Consider the following 25117-nt stretch of genomic DNA (forward strand, 5'->3'; position numbering starts at 1 on the left):
TGCATCTTCAGGAGAGCAGGGAAAGAAATGGGGAGAAATACAATATAGACGTAAAGTAAATGATAAAATACTGAACGATTCAATGGAGAAGGGAAAAGAGATAACTCCCAATGTCCTGGAATAACTGAAACACAACCTGACACCCGGAGGAAATGCATGAGGGTGTGAAAGAAGAAACTGGGATCTGATATTAGCTCAATTCTTCTGTTACACTTTAGTTGGAGGTTTATGACATCAACATTGTGTAAACACTGTATCATCTCATAGGAACTGCGTCAGTCTAATGCCCCTAGTTGCACTGATATTGGAGACCGATTTCCATAGATTACATGTTCTCCTGAGAAAGTGACGGGGTGTGTCTCCTTACAGTCGCACGGTATGACTTTTGCAGGGATATTTTTCACTCCTGCAGTTTAATCAAGTGCACAAGGTGATGCACGATCAATTAAACTCAAAGACGAGGTTGTATCATAACTGAAGTCTTTAACAGACTAGATCTGTTCCCCAGCAGCTTCGGTACAGAATGAGGGCTGCTAGGACGGCACCTGTTCTTATACCCCGCCTGTCAGGGTGGAGTTACATACCAAACAGCCAATGATAAACTCCTAGGTTTACCCAATGGTCTACAGCCTCTTGGGTACTGCAATACCTGATAATACCACATTCACCCCCTGTTAAAAAAGAGTCCGGCGGGGGTGGTGGCCAGTGGGTACAATTGCATTTAACATGGAATGATCAGATATGGAGGTACCGTGATACCTCCTTACAGGGTTGTAGAGAATATTTACAGTTAGAGTCACAGTGAAGCAATCAGTCGGTCGGGTGGCCTGGTCGTCCTCCTGAATCGTCTGAGCCTCGGTGGTGTTTCTGGTGGGGGTCCGGGCGCCTGCGACTCCGGGAGCGTGGCTTCGTCCTCCATGGCCGCTTTGTCATCCCTAGACGGCGCTGGTGGGGCAAACGGTTGACACGAGAGGGGGCACCTGTAGGGGGCGTCGGTGGGTGGGAGGGCCTAGGTAGGAGCGGCGGGAGAACCTACCCTCTAGTGAGGTGCTGTGGGGGGAGAGGGGGTGGGGGTAATGGTTCGGGTGCGCGTGAGGTTCCGGCGGGCGCCAGGTCTCGGAGGGAGACTGTATCTTGCCGGCCGTCAGGGAACGCCACGTAGGCGTACTGGGGGTTAGCGTGCAGCAGGTGGACCCTCTCGACCAACGGGTCTGACTTGTGCGCCCGCACGTGCTTCCGAAGCAGGATGGGTCCGGGTGTCGCTAGCCAGGTTGGGAGCGAGGTCCCGGAGGAGGACTTCCTGGGGAAGACAAGGAGACGTTCATGAGATGTCTGATTGGTAGTTATACAGAGCAGCGACCGAATGGCGTGGAGGGTCTCCGGGAGGACTTCCTGCCAGCAGGACACTGGAAGATTCCTGGACCGCAGGGCCAGTAGAACGGTTTTCCAGACCGTTCCGTTCTCCCTCTCTACCTGCCTGTTTCCCCGGGGGTTGTAACTGGTCGTCCTGCTTGAGGCGATGCCCTTGCTGAGCAGAAATTGACGCAGTTCGTCGCTCATAAAGGAGGACCCCCTATCACTGTGTAGGTACGCGGGGAACCCGAACAGTGTGAAGATACCCTGGAGGGTCTTGATGACGGTGGTTGTGGTCATGTCGGGGCAGGGGATGGCGAATGGGAACCGGGAGTACTCGTCAATCACGTTCAGGAAATACGTGTTGCGGTCAGCGGAGGGGAGGGGGCCTTTGAAGTCCATGCTGAGGCGTTCGAAGGGACGGGAAGCCTTTATCAGGTGCGCTCTCTCTGGCTGGTAGAAGTGCGGTTTGCACTCCGTGCAGATTTGGCAATTCCTGGTGGCTGTCCTGACCTCCTCGATGGAGTAGGGCAGATTGCGGGTCTTAATAAAGTGCAAAACTCGAGTGACGCCCGGGTGGCAGAGGTCCTCGTAGAGGGCTCGGAGGCGGTCCACTTGTGCGGTGGCACACATGCTGCGGGCCAGGGCATCGGAAGGCTCGTTTAGCTTCCCAGGACGGTACAAGATCTCGTAGTTGTAGGTGGAGAGTTCTATCCTCCACCGTAAGATCTTGTTCTTTATCTTGCCCCGCTGTGCATTATCGAACATGAACGCCACCGACCGTTGGTCCATGAGGAGAGTGAATCTCCTGCCGGCCAGGTAATGCCACCAATGTTGCACAGCTTCTACTATGGTTTGCGTCTCTTTTTCGACCGAGGAATGGCTAATTTCTGAGGCATGGAGGGTATGGGAGAAGAAGGCCACGGGTCTGCCTGCTTGGTTGAGGGTGGCGGCCAGAGCTACGTCGGATGCATTGCTCTTGACCTGGAAGGGGAGGGACACGTCGATGGCGCGCATCGTGGCCTTTGCAATGTCTGCTTTGATGCGGCAGAAGGCCTGGCAGGCCTCCGTCGACAGGGGGAAGGTTGTGGACTGGATCAGGGGACGGGCTTTGTCTGCATAGTTGGGGACCCACTGTGCGTAATAACTGAAAAACCCGAGGCAGCGCTTCAGGGCCTTGGGGCTGTGAGGGAGGGGGAACTCCATAAGGGGGCGCATGCACTCAGTGTCGGGGCCTATAACTCCATTTCGCACTACGTAGCCGAGAATGGCTAGGCAGTCGGTGCTAAATACGCATTTATCCTTATTAAGTTAAGTTAAGGATTTTCGCGGTCTGGAGAAATTTCCGGAGGTTGGTGTCGTGGTCCTGCTGGTCATGGCCGCAGATACGGGAACGTTGCGCGTAAGCCGTATCGGTCAACCATTCGGTCCATCTCGCGTCGGAAGACCGAGAAGCCATTAGTGACACCAAAGGGAACCCTTAAAAATTGGTAGAGCCGCCCATCTGCTTCGAAGGCAGTGTATTTGCGGTCACTAGTGCGGAGGGGTAGCTGATGGTAAGCGGACTTGAGATCCACCGTGGAGAAGACCTTGTATTGCGCGATCCTGTTCACCAGGTCGGATATGCAGGGGAGAGGGTACGCATCCAGCTGCGTAAACCTGTTGATGGTCTGACTATAGTCAATGACCATCCTATGTTTCTCCCCGGTCTTCACCACCACTAATTGAGCTCTCCAGGGACTGTTGCTAGCTTCAATGACCCCTTCCCTCAGTAGCCTTTGGACCTCTGACCTGATGAAGGTCCGGTCCTGGGCACTGTACCGTCTGCTCCTGGTGGCGGCGGGCTTGCAATCTGGGGTGAGATTCACAAATAGGGAAAGCGGGTCGACCTTAAGGGTCGCGAGGCCGCAGACAGTAAGGGGGGATATAGGGCCGCCGAATTTAAAAGTCAGGCTTTGCAAGTTACATTGGAAGTCCAACCCCAGGAGTGTAGCCGCGCAGAGGTGCGGCAGGACATAAAGACGGAACTTGTTGAATTTCCTGCCTTGGACAGCGAGGTCTGCTAGGCAGAACCCCTTTATCTCCACTGAGTGTGACCTGGAGGCCAGGGAGATTCGTTGGTTTACAGGGTGGGTAACAAGTGAACAGCGCCTTACCGTGTCGGGGTGTATAAAGCTCTCAGTGCTCCCAGAGTCGATCAGGCAAAACGTCTCGTGGCCGTTGATGAACACCGTTGTCGTTGCAGTCGCTGGTGTCCGAGGTCGATTTTGGTCCAGCATCACCGAGGCCAGATGGAGCAGTTGCGAGTTGTGATCGGGCAGCGTGTAGTCGGCCGTGCTGGGGGCCTGGGGCCCCATCCAAGATGGCGTCTCCCATGGATCGCACATGGTGGTCGGGGATGGACAAAATGGCGGCGGGGATGGACAAAATGGCGGCGCCCATCCGTCCAGAGTGGTGTCCGAGGGGCAAGATGGCCACGCCCGTGGGTCAGGCGTGGCCCTAGGATAGGGGGGTGGCGGGGAATGCTGGCCGCCTGGGGCCCGAAGGGAAGGTTGCCGCGGTGGTCTGGAGTCACTGGAGACCGCGGCCACGGCTCGTGCTTGGCAGACCCCCACAAAATGGTCCTTCTTGCCGCACCCTTTGCAGGTGGAGGTGCGGGCCGGGCAGCGCTGGCAGGGGTGCTTCGCCTGCCCGCAGAAGAAGCAGCGGGGCCCGACGGAGTTAGCGGGCCGTCTTACAGCGCAGGCCTGCGGGGACTCGGGGAAGGTCAGTGGGGCTGCCGCTGCGGGATGCCACGCAGCCCAGGGGGCCGCCGCTTGGTCGGGCGCATAGGACTGCGCGTTTCTGGAGGCAACATCCATGGACCCTGCCAGGACCCGTGCCTCTCTCAGTCCCAGGGTGTCCTTTTCCAAGAGTCTTTGGCGGATCTCTGAGGAGCTCATACCTGCTACGAAGGCACCCCGGATTAGAAGTTCCGTGTGCTCGCTGCCCGAAACATGCGGGCAGCCACAGTTTCTGCCCAGCACCAGTAGCGCACGGTAGAAGTCCTCCAGCGATTTCCCCGGGGCTTTGCTGTCTAGTTGCAAGTCGGTGACGTGCGTAGACCTGGTTTACAGGGCGTATATAATGTCCCTTTAACAGTTCGATCGCATCATCATAGTCCTCCGCCTCCTCGATGAGGGAGAAGATTCCAGGGCTTACTCTCGAGTGCAGGAGATGCAGTTTCTGTTCTCCTGAGGGGGTGCCTCCGGCCGTCTCGAGGTAGCCTTTAAAACACGCCAGCCAGTGCTTAAATATCGCAGCCGAGTTCTCCGTGTGGGGGCTGAGTTGTAGACACTCCGGCTTGATTCAGAGATCCATTCTTTCAGCTTAAGTTAGTCTAGGAAATGCATGAGGGTGTGAAAGAAGAAACTGGGATCTGATATTAGCTCAATTCTTCTGTTACACTTTAGTTGGAGGTTTATGACATCAACATTGTGTAAACACTGTATCATCTCATAGGAACTGCGTCAGTCTAATGCCCCTAGTTGCACTGATATTGGAGACCGATTTCCATAGATTACATGTTCTCCTGAGGAAGTGACGGGGTGTGTCTCCTTACAGTCGCACGGTATGACTTTTGCAGGGATATTTTTCACTCCTGCAGTTTAATCAAGTGCACAAGGTGATGCACGATCAATTAAATTCAAAGACGAGGTTGCATCATAGCTGAAGGCTTTAATAGACTAGATCTGTTCCCCAGCAGCTTCGGTACAGAATGAGGGCTGCTGGGACGGCACCTGTTCTTATATCCCACCTGTCAGGGCGGAGCTAACTACCAAACAGCCAATGGTAAACTCGTAGGTTTACCCAATGGTCTACAGCCTCTTGGGTACTGCAATACCTGATAATACCACACAAGGTGCATGGCAGAGCTGATTGTTTTGCATTTGAATCCCTGTTTATTATGAGGTTTTTTGATTGTGCATCAAAAGGGTTAAACTATGTTGTGTATTGAAATGCTACATAAAAGAAACAAGAAGATTGGACTGTTTTGTACACTGTCCTCTCACTTCTGAGATCTGGGGTTAATCTAGGATATGAAGCTGTTTTTTGGTTTATATAATGGCCACGATCCACCAGCCTGGCCCCACGCAACTCAGGACGCAACGAGGCTGTTAAATCTCACAAGAGGCCTCTCGCGAGATTTAACCGTGAGATCGCGAGATCGTTATGACTCACGATCTGAATATACCCCACAAAATGTGGGATCCAGGTTTGCATATTCAAGTGTGCAGTCAGGCTCACGTGAATATGCTCTCGCATGGGATCTAAGACCTGTGCCCCGGAGACCCAGAGCCAGTATTGTTTAACACTCGTCTCCGCCAACGTGGACCAGGTGTACTAGCACTGGGGCGGGGGGTCTCTCAGACAATCGGGAGCCTCTGAGTGGTCAAGCTCTGGGCAGGGTAGTACTCTGGCAACCCATGCCATCGAGCACTGTGGCACTGCCAGCCTGGAAGGGGCACTGCAGTCTGGTGGTGCTGAGGGGCATCTTGCCCTCGCCAGGAATCAGCCTGGGGTGCCTTGCCCTTATGATGTGGGGCTCGAGGGCCCCCTAGTTGGTCAGTTGAGGTGTTGGGGGAGATGCAGAGACCGTGGTGGGGGGTTCAGAGATCGGTGCAGGCGACATTTAAAAATGGCACCCTGATCTCTTCCTGCAGGAAATGAAACTAAGCATAGCCTCGGTGGGGCATTCCTCACTGAGGCCCAGAAACGAAGCAGAGTCCCATTTAATAACGGGTGGGAGAGTTGAATTTGGAAGGTGGCTTTAATTGGGAGCAGGGGGGGGGGGTGAATTGTGAGTTGGGCCCACCACCCCAGAAACAGTTCAGAGGGAGCACGGACTGCCAGGTGTGGAGATCAGCTGGATGGGAAGGCCTACCTAGGTAGCACTGTGAAAAAGAGGATATAACCAAAATAAAGCCTCCAGCTCCTACTCCTAACCTCCTCACCCCCAGAACACACTCTCCATGGCAACCTATGCCATCTTGTGGCCCCCCCACCCACCCACCCATGGCCCCCTTGCCCTCTATTCTAACCTACGCTCCTTCTTGTGGCCTTTTATAGCCTCTATGCCAACTTGGTGCCAACTCATCCTGCACACCCACCATCCTTTGCCCTTACACCCTCCATGTGAACTCACCTAGTATCCACGATGGGAGAACCTCAGGACCCATCCTGAGATTAAATAAAGTTCTTCATTGTCTATTGATGTGTTCACTATTTTAAAAAAAACACACACATTGACAAATCCATTACAATAATAATAATCTTTATTGTCACAAGTAGGCTTACATTAACACTGCAATGAAGTTACTGTGAACAGCCCCTAGTCACCACATTCTGGCGCCTGTTTGGGTACACGGAGGGAGAATTCAAAATATCCAAATGACCTAACATGCATGTCTTTCGGGACTTGTGAGAGGAAACCGGAGCACCCGGAGGAAACCCACGCAGACATGGGGAGAACGTGCAGACTCCTCACAGACAGTGACCCGAGCCGGGAATCGAACCTGGGACCCCGGCACTGTAAAGCCATGGTGCTAACCACTGTGCTACTGTGCCACCCACATTTATCTTCCTTTAATTTTGTATAAGAACAAGCATTTGTATCCATAGTTCCATTTCAAATAAGTACTTGGAACTGTCATCAAACTGTGAATTGACAGGTATCCTATGGTGATAATGATAGGTTGTGAAATCAGTCATGCAACACTATTTCTATAAAGTTAGCCCTTGTTACACCAACAGAGACTGTGAAATAGCAATTACTGATTGTTTTTCAACAGTATTGTCAGTTTTCCCCCAAAATATTTAAAGAGCAGGGGTTTAAATAGCTTGACAGCTCCTATCGATGGATCCAAAGTGCTTGACAATTTCAGTGAGTTTATCCACTTTTTATGCACATGATCACTTTTAATTATCCCAAAGAGTACCTGACCTGTTCCAAAGTTGTCCCATATCCATAAGGCAGTCAGTCTTACCTCTCAAGAGGTAAAGTTAGACCTCTCCTACTAGGTTTAAAATGCACACGGCATTCCCCACTCCTTGCTTGCAAAAAGCAGATCAGACTGAAGGCAGCTGCAGGTTAATATGTGCAGCTGGTGGGGGCCAGGTTCAGGGGTGGGCCTTCCAGATTTGGGGCTCAGGAGCCATTTTCACAAAGTTGTAGAGCGGAGTGTGAAGATTCAGGCCTAAGTATTGCGACGCACTTTCCCATGTTTTTCAATGGCTGACTTTATCTGTTGCAATTCCTGTGATGGTGGAAAATGAAGCTGTATATTATATATATATATATATATATAGTATATATATCTCATGATTATAATCTCTGTCATTTGTCAAGACTCCCAACTAAAGGAGGTAACGTGTCAATTAAATACTTTTAGAAAGATAAGTATGAATAGCTAGAGCATGTTTAATGTTTATAAGGATATGTACAGATATAGATCATTGAAACAATGTGAAAAGAATGATTGCTGAGTTATTAGGGCCAAAAAAGGCAATTGGTCATGGAAGAATAGGGTAATTTTCTGCTTTGGCACAGAGCCACAACCACTGGAAATGTGTTTCAGAAAGTCAGCAACTTCACTTGCAGTTTTCCACGTCTCGAGTGCAAAGTTAGATGAATGTTAGGCACTTGCTTTGTTTACTCTCGGCGTCTGAGAATCATTTTGCTCAACCTTTCCTTAAGGGGTTAAGAACTTGCCAACCTGGAGCAATAACAAAAACTGCTCCGCAGCATCAGTCAGGCAATCGGTATATCAAACTTTCCATCCTGGTCATTGTAAAGGGGAAGGGGGGCTGAAGTGTGCAAATGCATACTTTGCAGCACTGACGCACTTTGAAACTTCTGAACAGAGTTTGACTGTTGGAAGTATAAGGCACTGTAGGCTTTATTTATTTTCTCCTTTATTCCCAAACCCTGGATATTTTTGCAGCAACAGGAATTGCTGAAACAAGGCCAGATGTGTTCACATCAGGCAATGGCCTCCTTAAGTCAGTGAAGCAATTGAAGCAAATACATTTTTATGTTTGGGGGCCACCCTGAAGTTTCACGAAGGAAACAAAGGTGGTTTTAAAAGCTGTAGATTAGCAGTTATATGTGACTGACTGCAATTCTCAGAAACCATCAGAACTCCTTTTAACTTTTCTTTGCTGTAAATTTATGCGAAACCATCAGTGTGAGAAGATGATATATGATTGGTTCTGACAGGTCCTGCTTTGCCCTGCACTGGTTCCATCAGCCTTCAGTTATGGTCATCAACTAATCTAATACATACTGCTTTCCCACTGATTCGACTGAATGATGCTCGAAGCTCAATGGGAAAATATGATTTTTCTTCTGTAACAATTATAAAAGCTGACACATGGATTGAAATGCTGACTGTTAACTGAGAGCATTGATAGTCTGCATGTATGGTGAATAGGTAGAGGAGTATGTTCCATGATGGGGAGAATGCGCCTGTTAGAGGACAGATGGATCAAACAGCCCTTCCCATTCCGTGGTTTTTTGTGTTATACAATAGACACAAATTGTGGGTCGCTAGGTGAAGCAATGTGGCCACGTTTTCATTGTGTTTCAGTATCAGACTAGTGACTCCGGCTCTAACACAACAACTTCTCAAATCGCTATTCCTTTGGTGACAACGATGAGTAAAAAAAAAAATTGATGCTCTACTTGCAAAAAGCTCATGTGGTTTTGGGATTGCTGTGTAACCGATTCCAAATGCTGCTTTTTTGCACTTCGGATGCTGTTGCTTAATATCAATCTTCCAAGCGTCCCTCAGTAATGCCATTAGAATGATTCTGAGCGAGCGTGACAAGCAACAAATTTGCATTTAGATGGCACCTTTAACACAATATAATATCCCAATGTGCATTGCCGGACCATTACAGAACAAAACCTGGCACCGTGTCGCATGGAGGGAGGTTCCATCAAGCCTTCAAATAAGCACCTCAAAGGAAAAGAGGTGCTATGGCAAGGCGAAAGGGCAGTGCTGGGGGCCTAGCTAAATTGCCCTTGCAAAGGGCTGGCACAGACGTGACAAAACAAATGGCCTCCTTCTGTGCTGTAATCATTCTTTAATTCCATTTTCTGATTCTGTAACGTGGCCCAGAACGTGGTTAAAGAAAGTAGGTTTCAACGTGTATAAGGAGCAGTTGTGACAAGCTGTTCCCAACCACAAGAGCCCGAATGAAAATCAGAATGCCTGAGGTGAGGATGTTTACATTGGAAGGTGTGTGCGACAAATTGGCCTGGCAACAACAATTAGATTGTTTCAAGCTTTGCGCTAGTCGGAGAGGGCAGTGTCCAAATTGGGTTCAAATGCTTCTTCCCTTCCAAAGAAAATGGAGGCACACCTGACCAGTGACAGGAAATGTCTCACCACGCTGGTACAATGTCACCTGCAATGTTTTAACGCTGTTCGATTTTCTTATTTGCAGTTTTGTGAGGGGAATGGAGGGTTGGCTTGAAACCAGCAGTGGATGTCTGGAAGTTAAAGTTTAGATTATACATCAATTTATCTGAAAATGTAATAATAAAAATATAGTCCCAATACTATTTGAGAATCTGCATTTTAAAGTGTTCCAGGCAAGACTGGGAGCGGTTGCAATCATTTCTGTCTTTGTGTGTCCAGGTGGAGGAGTGCATGCATATATTGGGTTCCGAGGTGATCTGCAGGGAGTGTGGGGGGAGGGGGGGGGGGCGTGGTAGGTGACCATTCAACATCAAGGATATGGGGGATGGTGTGTACCTTAAAACTAAAATAACCAAAAAATATTGCATTATTCTCACCCCTTCAAAGTCATTGGCAAAACCTCTGAATAATTCAGCACTCATACGCGTACGTGAAGATTGCAAGCTAGAACTTTGGCATGTCCTTTAATAATGTATGCAATATCTAAAGTTACAAATTATTTGAAGACCTTACAACACAGTGTTAATCACAATTATTAAGGCGTTTAGGCTGATAACATTGACACCCTACACCCTATTACAGGGGACACTGGAATAAAAGCTGCAGTTCAGTCTTTCAACCGAATTTCCTTCCACAAATAAAAGCTATTTGTATGTTATGTTGGAAGTGTATAATTAGAGATCTTTCCAAGGGTATTGTTATTTTATAGATCCTATATATAACCTGTGCGTCTATTCTACAATTTAATTTCCAGCAGTGTTTAGTTAAGGCTGCAGCTTTCTTGGATTAAAAAAAATATATATCTGAATAAATTAACTAGTGATCTTTGTACATGCTGTGGAATCAGTAAAGGAATGGTGTGACTGCTGCTTTGTATCATTGAAGATTCCCAAAAAAGATTTACTTTTGCTTCATTGCTGCAACATAGAACATTGCTTGTATAGATATTGATATCTCTCCTCTACCTACCTAGGTGTCAGATGGTGGAGAATGCTATTGAAAGGAATTGGGCGAGGACAGGATAAATCATGGATCATTTAAGAGATTATGCTAGGCTTGGGTTTCAAAGGCTGGTAGGTTGTAGGAGCGAAGAAAAAAAAGCAAGAATATCAGTGGGTACATAATGGGCAGCACAATAGCACAGTGGTTAGCACTGTTGCTTCACAGCTCCAGGGTCCCAGGTTCGATTCCCGGCTCGGGTCACTGTCTGTGCAGTCTGCACATTCTCCGTGTGTCTGTGTGGGTTTCCTCCGGGTGCTCCGGGAGTTTCCTCCCACAGTCCAAAGATGTGCAGGTTAGGTGGATTGGCCACGCTAAATTGCCCTTAGCGTCCAAAAAGGTTAGATGGGGTTACTGGGTTATGGGGATAGGGTGGAGATGTGGGTTTAAGTGGGGTGCTTTTTCCAAAGGCTGGTGCAGACTCGATGGGCTGAATGGCCTCCTTCTGCACTGTAAAGTCTATGATTCTATGAAAAGGGCGATTTACCGGCCCCGTCCCACCGGAAGGGACATGGCCGGTAAATCCCGCGAGATGCCCCTTCCAGGATCCCTGATGGTCATCACGCCTCACGTGATCTTGTCAAATGTTGTGATCTGGATCCCGCCTATCCTGGCGCCAGATCGAACTGGCTCCCGAGATCTATCCAAGCTGGGTCCCTTCTAACACTGGTCCCCACAAACGGGGAGCAGGCAGATCGGCATTTTGGGGGTCTCCCAGGTGGTTGGTATCTGGGCAGGGTGGCACCCTGGCACTACTGATGCCAGACAGGCTTCCTGGCAGTGTCACATTGGCACCTGACAGTGTCATGTGGGTGCCAGCCTGGCACTGCAAGGGTGCCCATGTGCACAGCCAGGCTGTCAGGGGCATTGCCAGGGTGCCAGGATGGCAGTGCCAAGGTTCCCAGGTGGCATTTTGACAACACCGTGGATCGGGCCTGGGGATGTGCCCTGCCCATATGAAGGGGGTGTTGGGGGGGGGGGGTGCGCTCGAGGACCCTGCAACAGGTGAGTTGGGCCATTAGGGGAGTCAGGGGGTCACATAATTGGGGCACCATTTCCGAGCTCTTCCTGCACTGAGGAGCTCCGCTTGTTGGAGTGCAGAAATACGAGAGTGCAGCCTCAGCATTCCCTGTTAGATGTTAGAAAGTGGGGTCGTAGCGCGTGGAACAATCCCTCTAATCCCGCCCAGAATGGACTCTCCTATTTTTTCGTTAGATCACGCCTAAAATCTTCCTATCTCCCTATCGCGCATTGATCATGGTCAATCCACCTAACCTGTACATCTCTGGACTGTGGGAGGTAACTGGACCATCCAGAGGAAACCCATGCAGACACTGGGAGAACGTGCAGACTCCACTCAGTCACCCGAGGCAGGAAATGAACCCTGGTCCCTGGCACTGTGAGGCATAAGTGCTAACCACTGTGCCACCGTGTTTTCATAACACCAATGGATCAGAGGTGCAAAACATTGGAGATGTGTTCCCAATTTTATGCATTGGTGTATGTCCTCCTGTTCAAATCTTTATATGTTGGTTGTCCATCCTTGTAGGATGAAGGATGAAGGATGAAAAGGAGGTGGACTGTGGGGTCGGGTGGACAGGCACAGAACACCATTGCCGCAGCCGGCAAGGCAGCAATGCAGCTGCACACGCCTGGGACTAGCGGCTCTCCAGACGTGTTTCTGTCTTCTGGAAAGGGTGGTCCCATATATTGTGGAGATGCAGTCGCAGAGCCAGGGACTGCATGAGGGGTTGTCCGCGAGCATTCAGCACCTGCAGGTGCAGTACGAGGAGCCCAACCACCTGCAAGAGCAGGAGGTGGTGCCAACCATGCGTGCCACCCAGACCAAAGCCGCAAGGGTGGCGTCTGCGGTGGAGGACTTGGGAGTGAAGGTTATGGCCATGGGTCAGGTTGTCCAAGGCTTGGGGCACTCTGTACGGGTGTTGACCGAGGCCAGGACAAGGCTGCTGGGTTGCAAACTTTGAGGGGTGTTTTACGGAAGTATCACTTTGCCTGGTACTCCTGATTCAGCATTCTTTTTTGATATGGTAAATGCTGTAGAAGAGAGAACTTTCTTCCAAAAGAAAATGCCTTAATTCTGGGAATTCCTGCTCGATTGGAAATCGGAGGTAAACCCTGAAGTGTGTGTTGTTAAAACTACCATGCTTGTGGTTATTATGCTCAACAACATCTTGTTTGTTCCGCTTGAATTACTGCCTGCTCCCAAGCTGCTTAATCGGGTATTTTTGTGACATGATGGCTGAGGCTGCACACATTGCTCCAATGGCCACATTTCCACCTGGAGACAGAAGGGGAGCAACTGCTGGGAAAATGGATGTTTCTTCCCAGTTGCATACTGATGCTGCACTGGAGTTGATGCTGCAGGAAGTTGGAGATTGTTCTGTTATGGCGCTCCGCTCCACAAGAGAAAAAGAAGACTGCTTAAGCAGGAGTTTGTCAGTATGGATCAGGTTGGCTGACCTGAAGTATCCCAAATACTGGCCTATGTGTGCACATGCCAGAAAGTGTTTCCTCATAGACTGTTCCTCACTTTCTGCTGCCCGAGACGCTCCATAGCACCTCACAGGCCACCAAAAGCTCACCATGCACTGCCAAAATATACCTTGGCACAAATGGAGGTCTCCATTTAGCTCTGACACTGTTGTGTTAAAAAGATTCACACTCCAAATCGTTCTAACACAGTCTAGCTTTTATGATGCATGTTCATTCACTGCCACATGGTGAACTGCAGATTGGGAAGATGTGTGCCGCTGCGTGTACTCTTTAACACTTGCAACCACTAATTCTCTGATTGCAAAACAAACTGACTCATATGTTAATAGGCACTAGACCAAAACCTGGAGGACTGCCCAGAATTTACAAACCGTGCCTCCTTTTGAATATAATGGGCCGTTAAAAGCATCCAGTCGGGATGGTGAATTCACAAACCCCCCCCCACCAAGCTGAGAGTTAGCATCATCCTTCTGTCATGGCTTATCCCCTTACTCACTAAAACGCTGCCTTATCTTGCACAATTATGCTGGCCTGGCAATGAATGCCAGATGAAATTCCCGACTACGCTGCCTGGGGTTCATTTGACTGGTTCAGTGGGCAGATGCTGAACCTGGTGTGGTATTCAGGTCCTCTGGAGGCAGCATTGCCATGTATCAGTATATATTTTTTAAAAAGTCCTTTATTCCAAACATGTGTGAAAAAACAGCAACATATACAAAAGACACTCCACAAAATCACAGTCCACAGTTTGTACAATTTTCCCCCTTTTTGCCTCCTCTCTTCCCCCCCCCCCCCCCCCCCCCCCCCATTGAACAGTTCCTCAAACATCGACATGAAGAGTCCCCACCATGCCTCGAAGCCGTCCTCCGACCCCCTCAGCTCAAATTTAATCTTTTCCAACTGGAGAAAGCCATGCAGGCCCCCCAGCCAGGTCGCCACCTCTGGTGGCGTATCCGACCTCCAATTCAGAAGATCCATCACCGAGCAATTAGAGAGGCGAAGGCCACAACATCGGCCCACATGCCCTCCAGGAGCTCCAGCATTTCCGATACCCCAAAGATCTTCACCATTGGGTCCGGCCTGAACTCCACCCCCACAATCTTAGATAACGTCTCAAACATCACCTCCCACTACCTCTCCAGCGTCTCGCAATCCCAAAACATGTGTGCGTGATTCGCCGGCTCTCGGCCACACTTCTCGCACTCATTGGCTACCCATTGAACGAACCTACTCGTCCTCACCCGGGTCATATGTACCCTGAGCACCACCTTGAATTGAATCAAGCTCATCCTCGTGCAAGGGGAGGTAGAATTCACCCTCCTCATCGCCTCGCACCACAGTCCCCAGCCTATCTTTCCCCCCAACTCCTCCTCCCATTTGTTCTTGATCCTCACCACCTGTGCCTCCCCCCCGCTTCCCCAACCACCCGTATATATCCCCAATCCTACCCACTCCCGACTCATCCGGAAGCAGCAGTTGCTCCAATAGGGTTGATGCACGATCAATGACCACTAAAGCGAGTTTGTAGTCCAACTGAAGGCTTTAATAAGCTAGATGTTTCCCCCAGCAGCTCAGGTACAGAAAGAAGGCTGCTGGGGCGGCACGGGCTCTTATACCCCGCCTTGCAGGGCGGAGCTACCATACAGCTTGACCAATAGGAAACATACAATATCTACCAATGGTGTTCCAGCATTACCAGGTACCGTAATACCTCTACACAGACTACCACATTCACCCCCTGTTAAAAAAGAGTCTGGCGGGGGTGGTGGCTTGATATTACAACATGGTAACGTGGTAGAAATTATAGTTATGGAGGTACCATAATACCTCCGTACAGCGTTTTGCCTTATTGTCGTAACTATTTACAGATTCACAATTAACTATATACACTTTAAAATGAAACAATCAGTCGATCGGGGCCCTGGTCATCCTCTGGGATCGTTGAAGCTCTGGTGGTGACGCCGGTGGAGGCTCGGGCGTCTGTGACTCCGTATCTTGCCGGCCATCGGGGTACGCCACGTAGGCGTACTGGGGGTTAGCATGGAGAAGATGGACCCTCTCGACCAACGGGTCCGACTTGTCCGCTCGCACATGTTTGCTGAGCAGGATGGGTCCGGGAGCTGCCAGCCAGGTCGGGAGCGAGGTCCCAGAGGAGGACTTCCTGGGGAAGACAAAGAGACGTTCGTGAGGTGTTTGGTTGGTTGTGGTACAAAGCCGCGGGACAGGGCATCAGGAGGCTCGTTTCGCTTCCCGGGACGATACAAGATCTCGTAGTTATAGGTGGAGAGTTCGATCCTCCACCGCAAGATCTTATCGTTTTTTATCTAGCCCCGCTGTGCATTATCGAACATGAAAGCAACCGACCATTGGTCAGTGAAGAGAGTGAATCTCCTGCCGGCCAGGTAATGCCTCCAATGTCGCACAGCTTCTGCTATGGCCTGGGCCTCCTTTTCGACTGAGGAGTGGCGGATTTCGGAAGCATGGAGGGTACGGGAGAAGAAGGCCACGGGTCTGCCCGCTTGGTTGAGGGTGCCGCCAGAGCTACGTCAGACGCGCCGCTCTCGACCTGGAAGGGGAGGGACTCATCGATGGCGTGCATCGTGGCCTTTGCAATGTCTGCTTTGATGTGGCTGAAGCCCTGGCGGGCCTCTATCGACAGGGGAAAAACTGTGGATTGGATCAGGGGACGGGCCTTGTCCGCATAATTGGGGACCCACTGGGCATAGTAAGAGAAAAACCCTCGGCAGCGCTTCAGGGCCTTGGAGCAGTGAGGGAGGGGGAACTCCATAAGGGTCGGAGCCTATAACTCCATTTCGCACTACGTAGCCGAGGATGGCTAGGCGGTCGGTGCTAAACACGCATTCATCCTTGTTATACGTAAGGTTAAGGATCTTTGCGGTCTGGAGGAATTTTCGGAGGTTGGTGTCGTGATCCTGCTGGTCGTGGCCGCAGATGGTGACATTATCGAGATACGGGAATGTTGCCCGTAAACCATACCGGTCAACCATTCGGTCCATCTCGCGCTGGAAGACCGAGACCCCATTAGTGACACCGAAGGGAACCCTTAAGAAGTGGTAGAGCCGCCCATCTGCCTCGAAGGCAGTGTACTTGCGGTCACTAGTGCGGATGGGGAGCGGGTGGTACGCGGACTTAAGATCCACCGTGGAGAAGACCTTGTAATGCGTGATCCTGTTTACCAGGTCGGATATGCGGGGGTGATGGTACGCGTCCAGCTGCGTAAACCTGTTGATGGTCTGACTGTAGTCGATGACCATCCTATGCTTCTCCCCGGTCTTTACCACCACTACTTGAGCTCTCCAGGGAATGTTGCTAGCTTCAATGACTCCTTCCCTCAGTAGCCTTTGGACCTCTGACCTAATAAAGATCCGATCCTGGGCACTGTACCGTCTGCTCCTGGTGGCGGCGGGTTTGCAATCCGGGGTGAGGTTCGCAAACAGGGAAAGCGGATTGACCTTGAGGGTCGTGAGGCTGCAGACAGTGAGGGGGGGGTATAGGGCCGCTGAATTTGAAAGTTAGACTTTGGAGATCTAACCCGAGGAGTGTGGCTGCGCAGAGGTGGGGAAGGACGTAGAGCTGGTAATTTTTAAACTCACTTCCCTGGACCGTGAGGTTTGCTACACAAAACCCCTTTATCTCTACTGAGTGGGAACCGGAGGCCAGGGAGATTTTTTGATTAACGGGGTGGATGGGGAGAAAACGGCGCCTTACTGTGTCGGGGTGTATGAAGCTCTCCGTGCTCCCAGAGTCAATTAAGCAGGACGTCTCATGCCCGTTGATTAGTACTGTTTTTGTAGCAGTTGAGAGTGTTCGAGGCCGGGACTGGTCCAGGGTCACCGAGGATAATTGCGGCAGCAGTCGAGTTTTCTCTTCGGGCGATGTGTGGTCAGCTGAGCTGGGGTCATGGGCGTCCATCCAAGATGGCGGCGCCCATTGGTCGCACATGGCTGGGGGTGCACAAAATGGCGGCGCCCATCCATCGCATATGGCGTCTGCAGGACAAGGTGGCAGCGCCTGGGGGCCGCACGTGGCCCTGGAGGAGGAAGATGGCGGCGCCCGCTGGCCACACGGGGGCCATGAAGAGGGTTGTGGTGACGGTCCGCATTCGCCACCGGAGACTGCAGTGACCTCCTGGGCCTGGCATACCACCACGAAGTGGCCCTTTTTACTGCATCCCTTGCAGGTGGGTGCGCGGGCCGGACAGCGCTGCCGGGGGAGTTTGGCCTGCCCGCAAAAGTAGCAGCGGGGCCCCCCGTGGTTGCCAGGCCGCCTTGCAGCACAAGCTTGTGGGGGGATGGGAGATGTCTCGGGGTCGGCCGCGGAGGGGTTCCACGCTGCCCAGGGGGCTGCTGCGCGGTCGGGTACGTAAGCGTGGGCGTTTCTGGAGGCCACATCAGGGAGCCTGCAAGGGCCCGTGTCTCCTTGAGGCCTAGGGTGTCTTTCTCCAGCAACCGCTGGCGGATTTGGGAGGAGCATACCTGCAACGAAAGCGTCCCGGATCAAAAGTTCTGTGTGGTCGCTCGCCAAAACTTGCGGGCAGCTGCAGTTTCTCCCCAACACCAAGAGCGCACGGTAGAATTCTTCCAGCGATTTCCCCAGGGATTTGTTGCCTCGTTGCCAGCAGATGTCGGGCGTAGACCTGGTTTACCAGGCGAATATAATGTCCTTTTAGCAACTCCGTTGCTGCATCGAAGTCGTCCGTGTCCTCGATGAGGGTGTAAATTTCCGGACTCAACCCTCGAGTGCAGGACTTGCAATTTCTGTTCTCCCGTGGATGTGTTTTCGGCCGTTCTGAGATATCCGTTAAAATACGCCAGCCAGTGCTTGAAGGTTGCCGCTGACTTTGCCGCGTGGGGGCTGAGTTGCAGACACTCCGGCTTGATTTGGAGCTCCATCCTTTTAAATCTAGCTTATTAAATTGATGCACAATCAATGACCACAAAAGCGAGGTTGTAGTCCAACTGAAGGCTTTAATAAGCTAGATGTTTCCCGCAGCAGCTCAGGTACAGAAAGAAGACTGCTGGGGCGGCAGGGGCTCTTATACTCCGCCTTGCAGGGCGGAGCTACCATACAGCTTGACCAATAGGAAACATACAATATCTTCCAATGGTGTTCCAGCATTACCAGGTACCGTAATACCTCTACACAGACTACCACAAGGGTGAACTCCGATAAACTGGGAAACGTCCTCCACTCCTTTCGCGCAAAGCCCTTCACCAGCATATATCTCAATTCACTCCCCCTCGGCAACTCAAACCTCTTCCACAACTCATCTAGGCCTACAAACTTCCCTTCCGAGTACAAGTCCCTTGTCCTCTCCAGCCTCACCTCTCTCCACTTCCTTACATCCCATCCATCTCCCCCGGCTTAAACCTGTGGATCCCGCACAGTGGTGTTAACACTGACGTCCCCTCCAACTTAAAGTATCTCCGCAGCTGATTCCACACCCTGACCATTGACTGTACCACCGGGCTCCCTGTATACTTCCCTGGAGCTAGTGGCAGTGGAGCCATGGCCCTCAGACTGGAACCCCCACAGGACTCCTCCTCCATCTTGACCCACTCATCCCCCTCCCACCCCACCATAGTCTCACCTTTTCCACATTCGCCACCCAGTAACAGTAATAAACTTTATTGTCACAAGTAGGCTTACAGTAACACTGCAATCAAGTTACTGTGAAAATGCCCTGGTCGCCTGTTCAGGTACACTGAGGGAGAATTCAGAATGTCCAATTCACCTAACAGCACATCTTTCGGGCCTTGTGGGAGGAAACCGGAGCACCCGGAGGAAACCCACACAGACACAGGGAGGACGTGCAGATTCCGCAACAGACAGTGACCCAAGCCGGGAATCGAATGCGGGTCCCTGATGCTGTGAAACAACAGTGCTAACCACTCTGCCAGCACGCAGCCCATTTAGTTCAGCAGGTCGGCAGCACCAACCCCCCTTCTGCTTCTGTAGCAAGGCCCTCTTTACCCTCGTCACCTTTCCTGCTCATGTAAACTCCAAAATCTCTGCCTCCAATTTCTGGAAGAAGACCTTAGGGAGAAAGATCGGGAGGTTCTGGAAAATAAACAGGAACATGGCAGCACATTTATCTTTAACATCTGCACCCTCCAATCCCCCCTAAGGTTGTCAAATTCCACCTGTGCATCGTAGCCTATTCCCTGGCCACCTGAATCTCCCAATACCTGAACCTGCATACTCCACCCCCACCATCCCCATCAACACTGCCCGACTCACCACAAAGAAATCAATTCACGAATACACCTTATACACGTGTGAGAACAAGGAGTACTCCCTCCCCCCCAGGTTCTTAAAGCTCCAGGGATCAACCATTCCCATACGTTCGATAAACCTTCCCAATACCTTTGCCATTCTCAACCCTCCATTTGACTTATTGCTCCAGCTGTCCACCCTCGGTTCCATTATACAATTAAAATCTCCACCCATAATCGTCTGGTGCATATCTAAGTTCGGGATCGATCCCAGTAAACCCTTCACAAACCCCACATCATCCCACTTTGGTGCATAGACATTCACTAACACCACCGGCGTCCCCTCCAGCTCACTATCACAATTCTGCCACCCCCACCCCGGGTCCCGCACTTCCTTGGCTCCCACAAACCCTGTTCTTTTGTTCAACAAAATGGCCACACCCTCACGACTTTGCGTCAAACCCCAAAGAAACTCTTGTACCACCCATCCCTTTTTTAAAAATTCATTCATGGGATGTGGGCGTCGCTGGCAGCATTTATTGCCCAAGAGTCAACCACATTGCTGTGGGTCTGGAATCACATGTAGGCCAGACCAGTTAAGGATGACAGATTTCCTTTTCTAAAGGACATTAGTGAACCAGATGAGTTTTATGATTTCATGGTAATGGTTTCATGATCACATTTAGACTTTTAATTCCAGATTTTTATTGAATTCAAATTTCACCATCTGCTGTGGTGGGATTTGAACCCGGGTCCCCAGAGCATGAATCTGGGTCTCGGGATTACTAGTCCAGCGACAATACCACAACGCCATTGTCTCCCCTCAACCTAACCTGATCCTTCACCCGCAGGTGTGTCTCTAATAAAAAGATCACCTCCGCCTTCAAACACCTCAGATGTGCAAAAACCTGAGACCTCTTAATCGGCCCGTTTAACCCACGGCCGTTCCATAGTATAATTCTTACCGGAGTCTTACACCTCCGCTCCCCTCTACTGTCCGCCATCAGCCCCCTCCAGCTCTACCTCCTCCAATACCATCCTAAACCGGGCCCATCCAAGATGGTCCCTCTTTCCACTCATGACCACGCTCAGTCTCCAACTCCGCTACCATCCTGATCCCCAGCCCCTCCCACCGGGGCCTGGCCGCTTCTCCTGGCTTCCTCCCCACCTCACCTCTGTTCACCAACATTATCTGCCAACGTGGCAGCTCCTGCTCGAAGGCCCCCCCAGACGAACCCCTCCCCCACCAGTCCCTCCTTAGCTTGTGCAAATGCCACCCCCCCCACCCTCCTGAATGCCCCTCAGCCGGCAGCCCCACCCAGCAGGCTCCACCATACACACCCTTACCCGCAAAGAAAAAGCACCCAAAATCGCAAATCGATCCTCCAAAAGAAAACCACTACAAATGGCGGGAGGTGGGGGACGATTACCCCCTTACAAACTTATAACTTCCCAAAGAAAAGAAAGAACACTCTCCGAAAACACACAATAACCATAACATCCAACCTTTGCAGATATAGCTCCACCATATCACACCAACACTCAGTGCTCCACCATATCACACCAACACTCCGTTCCCCCCATATCACACCAACACTCAGTGCTCCAGCATATCACACCAACACTCCGTTCCCCCCATATCACACCAACACTCAGTGCTCCAGCATATCACACCAACACTCCGTTCCCCCCATATCACACCAACACTCAGTGCTCCGCCATATCACACCAACACTCCGTTCCCCCCCATATCACACCAACACTCCGTTCCCCCCATATCACACCAACACTGACTGTGAGATGTGGCAGGTCCGGGAGGCTCCCAGCGTCCCGGATGGCTTCATCTGCAGAAAGTGCACCAACTGGAGCTCCTCACAGACTGCATGGTTCGGTTGGAGCAGCAATTGGATGCACTTAGGAGCATGCAGGTGGCGGAAAGCGTCATAGATCGCAGTTATGTAAATGTGGTCACACCCAAGGTGCAGGCAGAGAAATGGGTGACCACCAGAAAGGGCAGGCAGTCAGTGCAGGATTCCCCTGTGGTTGTCCCCCTCTCGAACAGGTATACCCCTTTGGATACTGTCGGGGGGGATAGCCTATCAGGGGAAAACAGCAGCAGCCAGAGCAGTGGCACCACGGCTGGCTCTGATGTTCAGAAGGGAGGGTCAAAGCGCAGAAGAGCAATAGTAATAGGGGACTCTATAGTCAGGGGCACAGATAGGCACTTCTGTGGACGTGAAAGAGACTCCAGGATGGTATGTTGCCTCCCTGGTGCCAGGGTCCAGGATGTCTCCGAACGGGTAGAGGGCATCCTGAAGGGGGAGGGCAAACAGGCAGAGGTCGTTGTACATATTGGTACTAACGACATAGGCAGGAAGGGGCATGAGGTCCTGCAGCAGGAGTTCAGGGAGCTAGGCAGAAAGTTAAAAGACAGGACCTCTAGGGTTGTAATCTCGGGATTACTCCCTGTGCCACGTGCCAGTGAGGCTAGAAATAGGAAGATAGAGCAGCTAAACACGTGGCTAAACAGCTGGTGTAGGAGGGAGGGTTACCGTTATCTGGACCACTAGGAGCTCTTCCGGGGCAGGTGTGACCTATATAAGAAGTACGGGTTGCATCTAAACCGGAGAGGCATAAATATCCTGGCCGCGAGGTTTGCTAGTGTCACACGGGAAGGTTTAAACTAATATGGCAGGGGGGTGGGCATGGGAGCAATAGGTCAGAAGGTGAGTGTATTGAGGGAGAACTAGGGAATAGGGACAGTGGGGCTCTGAGGCAGATCAGACAGGGAGAAGTTGCTGAACACAGCGGGTCTGGTGGCCTGAAGTGCATATGTTTTAATGCAAGAAGTATTACGGGTAAGGCAGATGAACTTAAAGCTTGGATTAATACTTGGAACTATGATGTTGTTGCCATTACAGAGACCTGGGTTGAGGGAAGGGCAGGATTGGCAGCTAAACGTTCCAGGATTTAGATGTTTCAGGCGGGATAGAGGGGGATGTAAAAGGGGAGGCGGAGTTGCGCTACTGGTTCGGGAGAATATCACAGCTGTACTGCGGGTGGACACCTCAGAGGGCAGTGAGGCTATATGGGTAGAGATCAGGAATAAGAAGGGTGCAGTCACAATGTTGGGGGTTTACTACAGGCCTCCCAACAGCCAGCGGGAGATAGAGGAGCAGATAGGTAGACAGATTTTGGAAAAGAGTAAAAACAACAGGGTTGTGGTGATGGGAGACTTCAACTTCCCCAATATTGACTGGGACTCACTTAGTGCCAGGGGCTTAGACGGGGCGGAGTTTGTAAGGAGCATCCAGGAGGGCTTCTTAAAACAATATGTAGACAGTCCAACTAGGGAAGGGGCGGTACTGGATCTGGTATTGGGGAATGAGCCCGGCCAGGTGGTAGATGTTTCAGTAGGGGAGCATTTCGGTAACAGTGACCACAATTCAGTAAGTTTTAAAGTACTGGTGGACAAGGATAAGAGGGGTCCTAGGATGAATGTGCTAAATTCGGGGAAGGCTAATTATAACGATATTAGGTGGGAACTGAAGAACATAGATTGGGGGCGGATGTTTGAGGGCAAATCAACATCTGACATGTGGGAGGCTTTCAAGTGTCAGTTGAAAGGAATTCAGGACCGGCATGTTCCTGTCAGGAAGAAGGATAAATACGGCAATTTTCGGGAACCTTGGATAACGAGAGATATTGTAGGCCTCGTCAAAAAGAAAAAGGAGGCATTTGTCAGGGCTGAAAGGCTGGGAACAGACGAAGCCTGCGTGGAATATAAGGAAAGTAGGAAGGAACTTAAGTAAGGAGTCAGGAGGGCTAGAAGGGGTCACGAAAAGTCATTGGCAAATAGGGTTAAGGAAAATCCCAAGGCTTTTTACACGTACATAAAAAGCAAGAGGGTAGCCAGGGAAAGGGTTGGCCCACTGAAGGATAGGCAAGGGAATCTATGTGTGGAGCCAGAGGAAATGGGCGAGGTACTAAATGAATACTTTGCATCAGTATTCACCAAAGAGAAGAAATTGGTAGATGTTGAGTCTGGAGAAGGGTGTGTAGATAGCCTGGATCACATTGAGATCCAAAATGACGAGGTGTTGGGTGTCTTAAAAAATATTAAGGTAGATAAGTCCCCAGGGCCTGATGGGATCTACCCCAGAATACTGAAGGAGGCTGGAGAGGAAATTGCTGAGGCCTTGACAGAAATCTTTGGATCCTCACTGTCTTCAGGGGATGTGCCGGAGGACTGGAGAATAGCCAATGTTGTTCCTCTGTTTAAGAAGGGTAGCAAGGATAATCCAGGGAACTACAGGCCAGTGAGCCTTACTTCAGTGGTAGGGAAATTACAGGAGAGAATTCTTCGAGACAGGATCTACTCCCATTTGGAAGCAAATGGACGTATTAGTGAGAGGCAGCATGGTTTTGTGAAGGGGAGGTCGTGTCTCACTAACTTGATAGAGTTTTTCGAGGAGGTCACTAAGATGATTGATGCAGGTAGGGCAGTGGATGTTGTCTATATGGACTTCAGTAAGACCTTTGACAAGGTCCCTCATGGTAGACTAGTACAAAAGGTGAAGTCACACGGGATCAGGGGTGAGCTGGCAAGGTGGATACAGAACTGGCTAGGTCATAGAAGGCAGAGAGTAGCAATGGAAGGATGCTTTTCTAATTGGAGGGCTGTGACCAGTGGTGTTCCACAGGGATCAGTGCTGGGACCTTTGCTCTTTGTAGTATATATAAATGATTTGGAGGAAAATGTAACTGGTCTGATTAGTAAGTTTGCAGACGACACAAAGGTTGGTGGAATTGCGGATAGCGATGAGGACTGTCAGAGGATACAGCAGGATTTAGATTGTTTGGAGACTTGGGCGGCGAGATGGCAGATGGAGTTTAATCCGGACAAATGTGAGGTAATGCATTTTGGAAGGTCTAATGCAGGTAGGGAATATACAGTGAATGGTAGAACCCTCAAGAGTATTGAAAGTCAAAGAGATCTAGGAGTACAGGTCCACAGGTCATTGAAAGGGGCAACACAGGTGGAGAAGGTAGTCAAGAAGGCATACGGCATGCTTGCCTTCATTGGCCGGGGCATTGAGTATAAGAATTGGCAAGTCATGTTGCAGCTGTATAGAACCTTAGTTAGGCCACACTTGGAGTATAGTGTTCAATTCTGGTCGCCACACTACCAGAAGGATGTGGAGGCTTTAGAGACGGTGCAGAAGAGATTTACCAGAATGTTGCCTGGTATGGAGGGCATTAGCTATGAGGAGCGGTTGAATAAACTCGGTTTGTTCTCACTGGAACGAAGGAGGTTGAGGGGAGACCTGATAGAGGTCTACAAAATTACGAGGGGCATAGACAGAGTGGATAGTCAGAGGCTTTTCCCCAGGGTAGAGGGGTCAATTACTAGGGGGCATAGGTTTAAGGTGAGAGGGGCAAGGTTTAGAGTAGATGTATGAGGCAAGTTTTTTACGCAGAGGGTAGTGGGTGCCTGGAACTCGCTACCGGAGGAGGTGGTGGAAGCAGGGACGATAGTGACATTTAAGG

This window comes from Scyliorhinus torazame, chromosome 1 (genome assembly GCF_047496885.1).
Source record: "Scyliorhinus torazame isolate Kashiwa2021f chromosome 1, sScyTor2.1, whole genome shotgun sequence".
Taxonomy (NCBI): Eukaryota; Metazoa; Chordata; class Chondrichthyes; order Carcharhiniformes; family Scyliorhinidae; genus Scyliorhinus; species Scyliorhinus torazame.